Source organism: Aquarana catesbeiana, linkage group LG01 (genome assembly GCF_042186555.1).
Source record: "Aquarana catesbeiana isolate 2022-GZ linkage group LG01, ASM4218655v1, whole genome shotgun sequence".
In the NCBI taxonomy this organism is placed as follows: Eukaryota; Metazoa; Chordata; class Amphibia; order Anura; family Ranidae; genus Aquarana; species Aquarana catesbeiana.
Window position 1 is genome coordinate 309144348 of NC_133324.1, and position 12019 is coordinate 309156366.

Below are 12019 nucleotides of genomic sequence, written 5' to 3' on the forward strand. Positions count from 1 at the left end.
GAGCTGCTAGGTGGCCATGTACATTGGGCCTACAGGTGGTGTGTAGTGTGAGCCTTTAGGACTCATTCACATAACATTCAATGACATGTTTTTCCCCACACTGGGTGAATGCAGGTCACCTCTAGGGCACATAGAAAAACCATTGTTTCCACGCTTGTATTTGTGGCTAAATGAGGCACCCTGGGGAGTTTATGCCTCAGCACACAGGAGCTACTAAACATCTGTGTGCACGAAGTACACAATGACATTGTGGTTACAAAAGCTTGTCAGAGAGATTCGTAGCATTCCAGGAATAGGTGACTATACCATCTCATTTTTATTACTGTATATCCCTAATATTTGGGCTGACAAGGCACCCTCAGAGTGCACATGTGGCCACACATAACGGTGCAGACTGTGCGCGTCACACCACCCCCTGCCGACAACTCCGGAGCGCGCAGCCCACCTAATCTGCAACTGGGGGCGTGGCTCACGGACAGGCGCGAGGGGCGTGGTTTGGGTTTGTGCGCGCGGCCCTGAATTTGCGTGGGCGGGGAAATAGACTGTCTGACCGTGGAGGAGGACGCGTGTGCGTGGGCGCGCGACCGGTTCGGTGAGGGAGAAGAGAATTCCCCGTGTGCGTGTGCAGGGGGCACAGTGCCAGAGGTGAGAGCCCGGTAGGGAGGGGGACGGGGACGTGTTTGGGGGGTGACTGTAGACGGGGAATGGAGGCAGGGGGCTCCTGTAAGTTTGAGGGTGCCGTTGTGTTTGGGGGAGCTCCGTGTGTTCGTGGGGCCCCTCCATTCATTGGCGGACTCTGCCATCACTTCAGTATGTGCCTGGTAGATGATTATGCTGTGTATAGAGAGCTGAGTAATGTGTGTGTCCGCACTACTACTACACTACATACAGCACAGCTCCTATCATCACTACTACACTACATACAGCACAGCTCCTATCATCACTACTACTACACTACATACAGCACAGCTCCTATCATCACTACTACTACACAACATACAGCACAGCTCCTATCATCACTACTACTACACAACATACAGCACAGCTCCTATCATCACTACTACTACACAACATACAGCACAGCTCCTATCATCACTACTACTACACTACATACAACACAGCTCCTATCATCACTACTACTACACAACATACAACACAGCTCCTATCATCACTACTACTACACAACATACAGCACAGCTCCTATCATCACTACTACTACACTACATACAGCACAGCTCCTATCATCACTACTACACTACATACAGCACAGCTCCTATCATCACTACTACACTACATACAGCACAGCTCCTATCATCACTACTACTACACAACATACAGCACAGCTCCTATCATCACTACTACTACACAACATACAGCACAGCTCCTATCATCACTACTACTACACAACATACAACACACCTCCTATCATCACTACTACTACACTACATACAGCACAGCTCCTATCATCACTACTACTACACAACATACAGCACAGCTCCTATCATCACTACTACTACACTACATACAGCACAGCTCCTATCATCACTACTACTACACTACATACAGCACAGCTCCTATCATCACTACTACTACACAACATACAACACACCTCCTATCATCACTACTACTACACTACATACAGCACAGCTCCTATCATCACTACTACTACACTACATACAGCACAGCTCCTATCATCACTACTACTACACTACATACAGCACAGCTCCTATCATCACTACTACTACACTACATACAGCACAGCTCCTATCATCACTACTACTACACAACATACAGCACTGCTCCTATCATCACTACTACTACACTACATACAGCACAGCTCCTATCATCACTACTACTACACTACATACAGCACAGCTCCTATCATCACTACTACACTACATACAGCACAGCTCCTATCATCACTACTACACTACATACAGCACAGCTCCTATCATCACTACTACTACACAACATACAGCACAGCTCCTATCATCACTACTACTACACAACATACAGCACAGCTCCTATCATCACTACTACTACACTACATACAACACAGCTCCTATCATCACTACTACTACACAACATACAACACAGCTCCTATCATCACTACTACTACACAACATACAGCACAGCTCCTATCATCACTACTACTACACAACATACAGCACAGCTCCTATCATCACTACTACACAACATACAGCACAGCTCCTATCATCACTACTACTACACTACATACAGCACAGCTCCTATCATCACTACTACTACACAACATACAGCACTGCTCCTATCATCACTACTACTACACTACATACAGCACTGCTCCTATCATCACTACTACTACACTACATACAGCACAGCTCCTATCATCACTACTACTACACTACATACAGCACAGCTCCTATCATCACTACTACTACACTACATACAGCACAGCTCCTATCATCACTACTACTACACAACATACAGCACAGCTCCTATCATCACTACTACTACACAACATACAGCACAGCTCCTATCATCACTACTACTACACTACATACAGCACAGCTCCTATCATCACTACTACTACACAACATACAGCACAGCTCCTATCATCACTACTACTACACTACATACAGCACAGCTCCTATCATCACTACTACTACACAACATACAGCACAGCTCCTATCATCACTACTACTACACAACATACAGCACAGCTCCTATCATCACTACTACTACACAACATACAGCACAGCTCCTATCATCACTACTACTACACAACATACAGCACTGCTCCTATCATCACTACTACTACACAACATACAGCACAGCTCCTATCATCACTACTACTACACAACATACAGCACAGCTCCTATCATCACTACTACTACACTACATACAGCACAGCTCCTATCATCACTACTACTACACAACATACAGCACAGCTCCTATCATCACTACTACTACACAACATACAGCACAGCTCCTATCATCACTACTACTACACAACATACAGCACTGCTCCTATCATCACTACTACTACACTACATACAGCACTGCTCCTATCATCACTACTACTACACTACATACAGCACTGCTCCTATCATCACTACTACTACACTACATACAGCACAGCTCCTATCATCACTACTACTACACTACATACAGCACTGCTCCTATCATCACTACTACTACCACTACATACAGCACTGCTCCTATCATCACTACTACTACCACTACATACAGCACCGCTCCTATCATCACTACTACTACCACTACATACAGCACCCCTCCTATCATCACTACTACTACCACTACATACAGCACCCCTCCTATCATCACTACTACTACCACTACATACAGCACTGCTCCTATCATCACTACTACTACCACTACATACAGCACTGCTCCTATCATCACTACTACTACCACTACATACAGCACCCCTCCTATCATCACTACTACTACCACTACATACAGCACCCCTCCTATCATCATTACTACTACCACTACATACAGCACCCCTCCTATCATCACTACTACTACCACTACATACAGCACCGCTCCTATCATCACTACTACTACCACTACATACAGCACCGCTCCCATCATCACTACCACTACATACAGCACTGCTCCCATCATCTCTACTACTACTGGACTACATACAGCACTGCTCCCATCACTACTACTACTGGACTACATACAGCACTGCTCCCATCATCACTACTACTACTGGACTACATACAGCACTGCTCCCATCATCACTACTACTACTGGACTACATACAGCACTGCTCCCATCATCATTACTACTACTGGACTACATACAGCACTGCTCCCATCATCACTACTACTACTGGACTACATACAGCACTGCTCCCATCATCACTACTACTACTGGACTACACACAGCACTGCTCCCATCATCACTACTACTACTGGACTACACACAGCACTGCTCCCATCATCACTACTACTACTGGACTACATACAGCACTGCTCCCATCATCACTACTACTACTGGACTACATACAGCACTGCTCCCATCATCACTACTACTACTGGACTACATACAGCACTGCTCCCATCATCACTACTACTACTGGACTACATACAGCACTGCTCCCACCATCACTACTACTACTGGACTACATACAGCACTGCTCCCATCATCACTACTACTACTGGACTACATACAGCACTGCTCCCATCATTACTATAAAATGGGGGGCTGACTGTACAGAACAGAGGACTACCTATACAGAATGGGGGGGGGGCTATCGATACTGAATCGGCAGGATGACTGTACAGGGGAGAGGAATACATACAAAAATGGGGGGGCTGACTGTACAGGGGAGAGGACTATCGATACTGAACTCGGGGTGGGGTGGATTGCTTATACAGAATGGGGGTCTGACTGTACAGGGGAGAGGACTATCAGTACAGAACTGGGGTGGACTGTACAGGGGAGATGACTATCAGTACTGAACTGGGGGGGGTGGGGGGGTTTGGATTACCTATACAGAATGGGGGTCTGACTGTACAGGGGAGAGGACTATCAGTACAGAACTGGGGAGGGGGGGTTTGGATTACCTATACAGAATGGGGGTCTGACTGTACAGGGGAGAGGACTATCAGTACAGAACTGGGGAGGGGGGGTTTGGATTACCTATACAGAATGGGGGTCTGACTGTACAGGGGAGAGGACTATCAGTACAGAACTGGGGTGGACTGTACAGGGGAGATGACTATCAGTACTGAACTGGGGGGGGTGGGGGGGTTTGGATTACCTATACAGAATGGGGGTCTGACTGTACAAGGGAGAGGACTATCAGTACAGAACGGGGGGGGGGGGGGGGGTTTGGATTACCTATACAGAATGGGAGTCTGACTGTACAGGGGAGAGGACTATCAGTACTGAACTTGGGGGGGTTTGATTACCTATACAGAATGGGGGTCTGACTTACAGGGGAGAGGACGATCAGTACTGAACTGGGGGGGGGGGGGGGGGAATTACCTATACAGAATGGGGGTCTGACTGTACAGGGGAGAGGACTATCAGTACTGAACTTGGGGGGGGGGGGGATTACTTATAAAGAATGGGGGTCTGACTGTACAGGGGAGAGGACTATCAGTACTGAACTGGGGGGGGGGGGGGGAATTACCTATACAGAATGGGGGTCTGACTGTACAGGGGAGAGGACTATCAGTGCTAAACTTGGGGGGGGGGATTACTTATACAGAATGGGGGTCTGACTGTACAGGGGAGGGGACTATCAGTACTAAATTGGGGGGGGTTACCTATACAGAATGGGGGTCTGACTGTACAGGGGAGAGGACTATCAGTACTGAACTTGGGGGGGGGGGGGGGGGGAATTACCTATACAGAATGAGTGGAGGACTATCAGTACTGAATTGGGGGGGTGGATTACCTATACAGAATGAGTGGCTGACTGTACAGGGGAGATGACGATCAGTACTGAACATGGGGGGTGGATTACCTATACAGAATGAGTGGAGGACTATCAGTACTGAATGTGGGGGGGGGGGTACATTACCTATACAGAATGAGTGGAGGACTATCAGTACTGAATGTGGGGGGGGGGTGCATTACCTATACAGAATGAGTGGAGGACTATCAGTACTGAATGTGGGGAGGGGGGGGGGGTGCATTACCTATACAGAATGAGTGGCTGACTGTACAGGGGAGAGGACTATCAGTACTGAACTTGGGGGGGGTGGATTACCTGTACTGAATGTGGGGGTGGATTACCTATACAGAATGAGTGGCTGACTGTACAGGGGAGAGGACTATCAGTACTGAACGTGGGAGGGGGGAGGAGTACCTATACAGAATGGGTGGTTGACTGTACAGGGGAGAGGACTATCAGTACTGAACTTGGGGGGGGACTGTACAGGGTGAGGACTACATATACAAAATGGGGGGCTGACTGTACAGGGGAGAGGACTATCAGTACTGACCTGGGGGACAGATTACCTATACAGGATGGGGGAGTGACTGTACAGGGGAGAGGACTATCAGTACTGAACTGGGGGGGACTGTACAGGGTGAGGACTACATATACAAAATGGGGGGCTGACTGTACAGAACGGGGTGGGGATAGGCACTGTACAGAACTGGGGGACGGGGAGTCCACAGACCAGAGGAAAAACTATACAGAACAATGTTTGATGAGGAAAAGTTACTTCCCCAGCTCCAGCACTGAACTCTGTTATGTATTTGCAGGTTCTGGCACAATGCACACACCCTTATCTGTGAAAGTGGCCCTTACAAGGTAAAGATCAGGTTGGCAGTAATCCACCAAAAGGTCAGTCCATCGTCATCTGTCTGATACTTTTCACTGAACCTCTTCTGCGTGACCCTTGCATATGCTGTGTAGCAGTTGTTTTGTAATTGTATTTGCCCCTCAGTAACTATTTCAGACATGCACGTTAGTAATATGATGTTATTCTTGCTTAGAATTAGCCATTGTAGCATATTGTTATTACTTATTTGTAGCTACTTTTCACTAAAGTTGGGATTGAAGACTGTTTCTTTATTAATTTAAGACCCCTTTCACACTGGGTGTGGCGGGTCAGTTAGCAGTAAAGCGCTGCTTTACCGCTGTTTAAGTGGCGCTTTTCAGCCGCTAGCGGGGAGCTTTTGACCCCCAAGAAGGGGTTAAACGCTCTCGCGTTGTGGCACTTCCGAAGCAGGGGCGGTGTAGGAGCACTGTATACATCACTCCTACACCACTCCAAAGATGCTGCTTGCAGGACTATTTTTCCCGTCCCACAAGCGCACCGCCTCAGTGTGAAAGCACTCGGGCTTTCATACTGGGGAGACATGAGAGGCAGTTTTCAGGCACTATTTTTAGCGCTAAAAAGCCTGAAAACTGCCTCAGTGTGGAAGGGGTCTTATTCTTATGTTTATGAACATAGCAGATCATATACACCAATCATTCCTAACTTTATGACCACCAGTAAAGTGAATTACATTGATTATCTCTTTGAATGGCATCTGGAAGTGGGTGGGATATATTAGGCAGCAAGCGAACATGTTTTCTCTGAAGCTGAAAGCAAAAGAAATGGGCATTGCAGTTTGTTGTGTATGGGTCTGTGTAGTTGCACATTGGTCAGGGTGTCCATGCTGTCCCATGTCCACAGAAAGAAGCGCCTACAATGGGCATGTGAGCATCAGCTCTGGACCACAGAGCAATGCAAGAACGTGGCCTGGTCCAACGAATCATGTTTTCTTTTACATCAAGTGGATAATTGGGTAGGTGTGCATTGCTTACCTAGCAAAGAGGTGGCACCAGGATGTAGTAATGGAAGAAGGCAAGCTGGCATAGGCAGTGTGAAGCTTTGGGAATGTTCTGCTGGGCAAGCTTGGGTCCTGCCATTTATGTGGATGTTACTTAACGCATACCAGCTCCCGAAACTATGACCATGTACACCCCTTTGTGGAAATGGTATTCCCTGATGGTAATGGCCTCCTTCAGCAAGATTATGTGCCCTGCCACACTGCAAGAATTGTTCAAGAATGGTTTGAGGAACATAACAAGTTTGAGGTGTTTGACTTGGCATCCACATTCTCCAGATGTCAATCCAATGAAGCATCTGTGGGATGTGCTGGAAAAACAAGTCCGGTCCATGGAGGCCCCGCCTCTCAACTTGTAGGAGTTAAAGGATCTGCAACTGAAAGGTTGGTGCCAGTTAGCATAGAATGCCTTCAGAGGTGTAGTGGTGTCCATACCTCGACGGGACAGCAAAAGGGTGGCAAAAGGGGGACTTCTCAATATTAGGTAAGTGGCTGACCAGTGTATATTTAGGATCAGATTGATGTAGTGTGTGTTGAATCATCAAGCTTATTCCTCTGTCCTTTATATTATCACTTTAGAAACAAGATTTGGAAATGTTTCTCTGGACTTATACACATCAGCAGACTACACAGCGGATGTTTTTTACATGGTCCCCTTTTTTTTGTGTGCTAAGAAGTTGAAGTGTTGCACATACTTACAAAGTGCTACTTGTTAACCTATTGTAGCCCCACTGTTGAGCCTAGTGAAGACAGTCCATGTCTTCTCTTGTGACATATGTTGGATGCTGGCTTTTTGCCAATGTTCAGATTTTTTGGTGGGCTGTAAAGTTGCTGTAGACAAAACTAGCTTATGGGAAAGGATGCCTGCTGGGAATGTTAGTCAGGATTTCTTTATCTTATTGTGAGTTCTGCACAACTTGCAGGCCTTGTGTGTAACACGATTTCTTATGTATTGGTCATATATTAGAAGAAATACTGTAATATGCCCTTTCCTATATTTAAATGTCTATTTACTACCCCGCACGCTGACAAGATTTATGTAAGCTGTTACAAAAGTGTTGCTCCGAACATCAATTTTTTTTTCCTACGGTCTCAATGTTTATATTTGATCTTAAAGCCCATCTCTGGCTTTCCCTCCAACCGATTGCTGGATATATAAAAACTAAACTAAAATACCTTATTTACTTAACCACTTCAATACAGGGCACTTATACACCTTCCTGCCCAGACCAATTTTCAGCTTTCAGTGCTGTCGCAATTTGAATGACAATTGCGCGGTCATGCTACACTGTACCCAAACTAAATTTTTATCGTTTTGTTCCCACAAATAGAGCTTTCTTTTGGTGGTATTTGATCACCTCTGGGATTTTTATTTTCTGCTAAACAAATAAAAAAAAAGACCGAAAATTTTGGGGAAAAAAATGTTTTTGTTTTTTGTTTTTTCTGTTGCAAAACTTTGTAAATAAGTAAGTTTTCTCTTTCACTGATCGGCACTGATGGGGCTGCATTGACGGGCATTCATAAGGCAGCACTGATGATGGGCGCCAATGAGGTGACACTGATAGGCGGCACGGATGGGCACTGATAGGTGGCACGGATGGGCACTGATAGGCTGCACTGATGTACAGTAATTCATGGTACGGATGGATGCCAATCAGTGCCAAACAATAATTCCTGCCAATCAGTGATGCCCATTGTGGGCACTAATGGGGGCATCCATTGTGGGCACTGATTGGCATCCCGGTTGGTCTAAGGTGGCATACCTAGTGGTGGCGTCCCTGGTGGTCCTAGTGGCATCCCTGGTGGTCCAGTGTGGGCATCCTCGGGGGGGCTGCACTGATAATCAGCACAGACCCCCCCCCCCTGTAAGAGGAGCAGCCGATCCGCTCTCCTCTACTCGCATCTGACAGACGCGAGTGAGGAGAAGCCGATCAACAGCTCTTCCTGTTTACACTGTGATTGGATACGGCTGATCACGTGGTAAAGAGTCTCCGTCAGAGACTCTTTACCTAGATCTGTGTTGCGGTTTGTCAGACTGACACACCACACCACCAATCGCCACGATGGGCGCGGCAGCTGTTATCCTGCTGGACGTCATATGATGCCCGGTCAGGTTATTGAAACCACTTTGACACTGTCATTTTGCTATATGGCGGGCGGCAAGTGGTTAAAGATGCGCTCATGTGATGCTTCAGTCACAAGCGTTCTCTCGTTTCTTTTACATCTGGTGAGTCCTTTTTTGGTATCCACGTCACTGCCTATTGGCTGTCCAACATTAGGTTCCTCAGGAACCACAGAGGAAGTGACGTAAGCTCAGGGGGACACTAGGGAACCACAATGAGTGAAGGAAAACATGCAACAGTGAATACTGGACAGCAGACTCAGGTGAAAACTAACTTGCTTCACTAGGTAAAAAAAACTAATAAACTTTGCAGGATGAGTTAGAAAAGGATAGGAGGGAGGGCTTCATACTTGCCCGGATTGGGGCTTTCAACTAATATAATTGTGCAGGCCTACTGGTGACAGATTGGTTATGTGCCACTTTGTTTAACTCTAGTACATTGTCTGAGTTTGACATGTAAAGTGTAAGTAAACTGTGTACTTTCAAAAAAAAAAAAAAAAAATCCACTGCAAGGTAATGGCATAATGACTGGATTAGGAGATTTCAGCTAGCATAACTTTTTTTTTTTTTTTTTCAGTTTCAGAGTAGGAAAGGATTAGAACCCCTTTGAAATTTTTATTGCTGTTTGTGTCCCTGTTAGTTAGAACAGTGGTTCTCAACCTGAGTCCTCAAGTACCCCCAACGGGCCAATGTTTTCAGGTTTTCCTTTACTTTGCTGCTTTAAATCAATATCAATGACATGGTATTAATAAGAGCTATTTTATATAAGGGAAGTTCCCAAAACATGGCCTGTTGGGGGGGGTCCTTGAGGACTGAGGTTGAGAACCACTGAGTTAGACTGACTCCATTTGTCCTTTTTAACTAAGGCAGAAAATCTCCAAAACATTTTTTTTTTTTTTTTATAATTGTATTTTTATTAAATTATAAAAGAAAATATACAATCTTGTTACACATTATACATTACACTAGTAATGACAGCGCAATGTTAACTAACATATTGAAATTAAAAGAAAGGAAAATTTAATTGTAAACAAATGATGTCCATGGATACAGGGCACAGGGGTGGACTGTATCGCTTCTTAACAGTGTATAAAACAGGTAACTCATAGATATTTATTAAAATTCAAAAGCAGTCATGAAATCACAGGACTTCTATGAAAGGTATAGCATAAGCATTAGAAAGACCAATAAGGGATCAGTCGGTATATATAGAGAAACAGAAGGAAGGAGGGCATACAGACAAGAATAGTATGAAATTAATATTACTTAGGGCGTGTTGTTTGGCAAAGATGTCCCAAAATCTGATAGATCCCAAGGTTCCCAAGTTTTATTAAATTGAAAGATGGAATGCTGCATGGAGGCCGTTAGAGTCTCCATCCTTCGAATTTCAGCCACCAGACGTAAGAATCTGGACCACGGAGGAGGAGCGTTGGACAGCCAGCACAATGGAATAAGCCTTCTGGCGGCTAATAAAATATAGGAGATCAACCGAATTCTTGGAAGGGGAAGGCCCAACAAACAATTCAAGGGATCCAACGGGAGGGACACATCTATCACCTTCTGTATGAGTAAACTCACATCACGTCAAAAGGGTTGTATCGGAGAACACTGCCAAAAAATGTGGAATAAAGAACCCGTGGCGGTTCTGCAGCGCCAACAGCGCGGCGAAACCGAGGGGTCAAATTTATGAATCTGGAGATCTATACCAAAACATAAGAATCTTAAAAACACCAAAACATAAGAATCTTAATGGATGCCTCCCTCTGAGTTACACATTTAGAAGACTTAAAAATAGAGGACCAAATCCTATCCCACATTTGTACCATAATAGGTCGGCTCAGTAAATAGGACCATCTTCTCATATAATGTTTGGTCTCCTCAAGAGGAGTTGACCCATGGAGGATACGATAGATGTATGAAATTAAGTGTAATTGGTGCGGACCCTGGGCACATAGGTATTCAAAAGCGGTAGGTATGTTCCAAAACATTTTATAGTTGTAGCAGAACAGGAGGTGAGTGGGTTACAGACAGCAGAAATAAACAAACTCACAGGTTGTAACCCTTGTCTACTCTGTTCAAAACTAAAACGTTTTAGCAATATATGCACTTTGTGCTGAGCTGTCAAATTTAGACAGAGTAAAGTTAATGAGGAAGCAAATATAAATCTTAAGCTAGTAATACTTTCGATTTTAGTCTGATGCAGTAGCCATATGGATAATTGGTAGCTAGCATAAGTAAGCTTACGCAATCATCGCCATGTATTATTATTCATCATCATCATCATCATCATCATTATACATTGTTAATTGTCATTAACATGCAATTTTCAGATGTTTGCCAAGGACCAGTTCTGACTGGTTCTGTTTAAAGTCCAATTCAGTTTAAATTGACAGCTTAAATACATTCCAAGTGCATCAAAACAAAACATGTTCAATGTCTTACAGTTTTTCTTTCTAAAGCAGCCACAGCCTGAGTGAGAAGCCTGTTCTCTGCCATCATCTGCAGTGTGGGACCCTTGCTTTCTGTGTAGAAACAGTGGTTCAGTATGCTTCCAAAAAGAATACCTAGGAGTAAAGCTTCTACAACAGA

At 45.0% G+C, this 12019-nt stretch overlaps 1 protein-coding gene across 4 annotated transcripts in view; it reads left to right on the forward strand.

Moving 5' to 3' along the window:
• Window positions 1–490: 490 nt before the first annotated feature.
• The window catches only part of TPST2 (tyrosylprotein sulfotransferase 2), a 103992-nt gene continuing 92463 nt past the window's right edge, over window positions 491–12019 (forward strand). For 2 of the 4 annotated variants that reach the window (XM_073629361.1, XM_073629362.1), the window contains exons 1-2: window positions 491–645; window positions 6235–6316. The gene's annotated coding sequence lies outside the window, so the exon portion shown is untranslated. Of the gene's footprint in view, window positions 646–6234; window positions 6317–7648; window positions 7793–12019 lie in introns of those variants that run through there. The other 2 variants (XM_073629363.1, XM_073629364.1) reach the window with 1 other exon arrangement.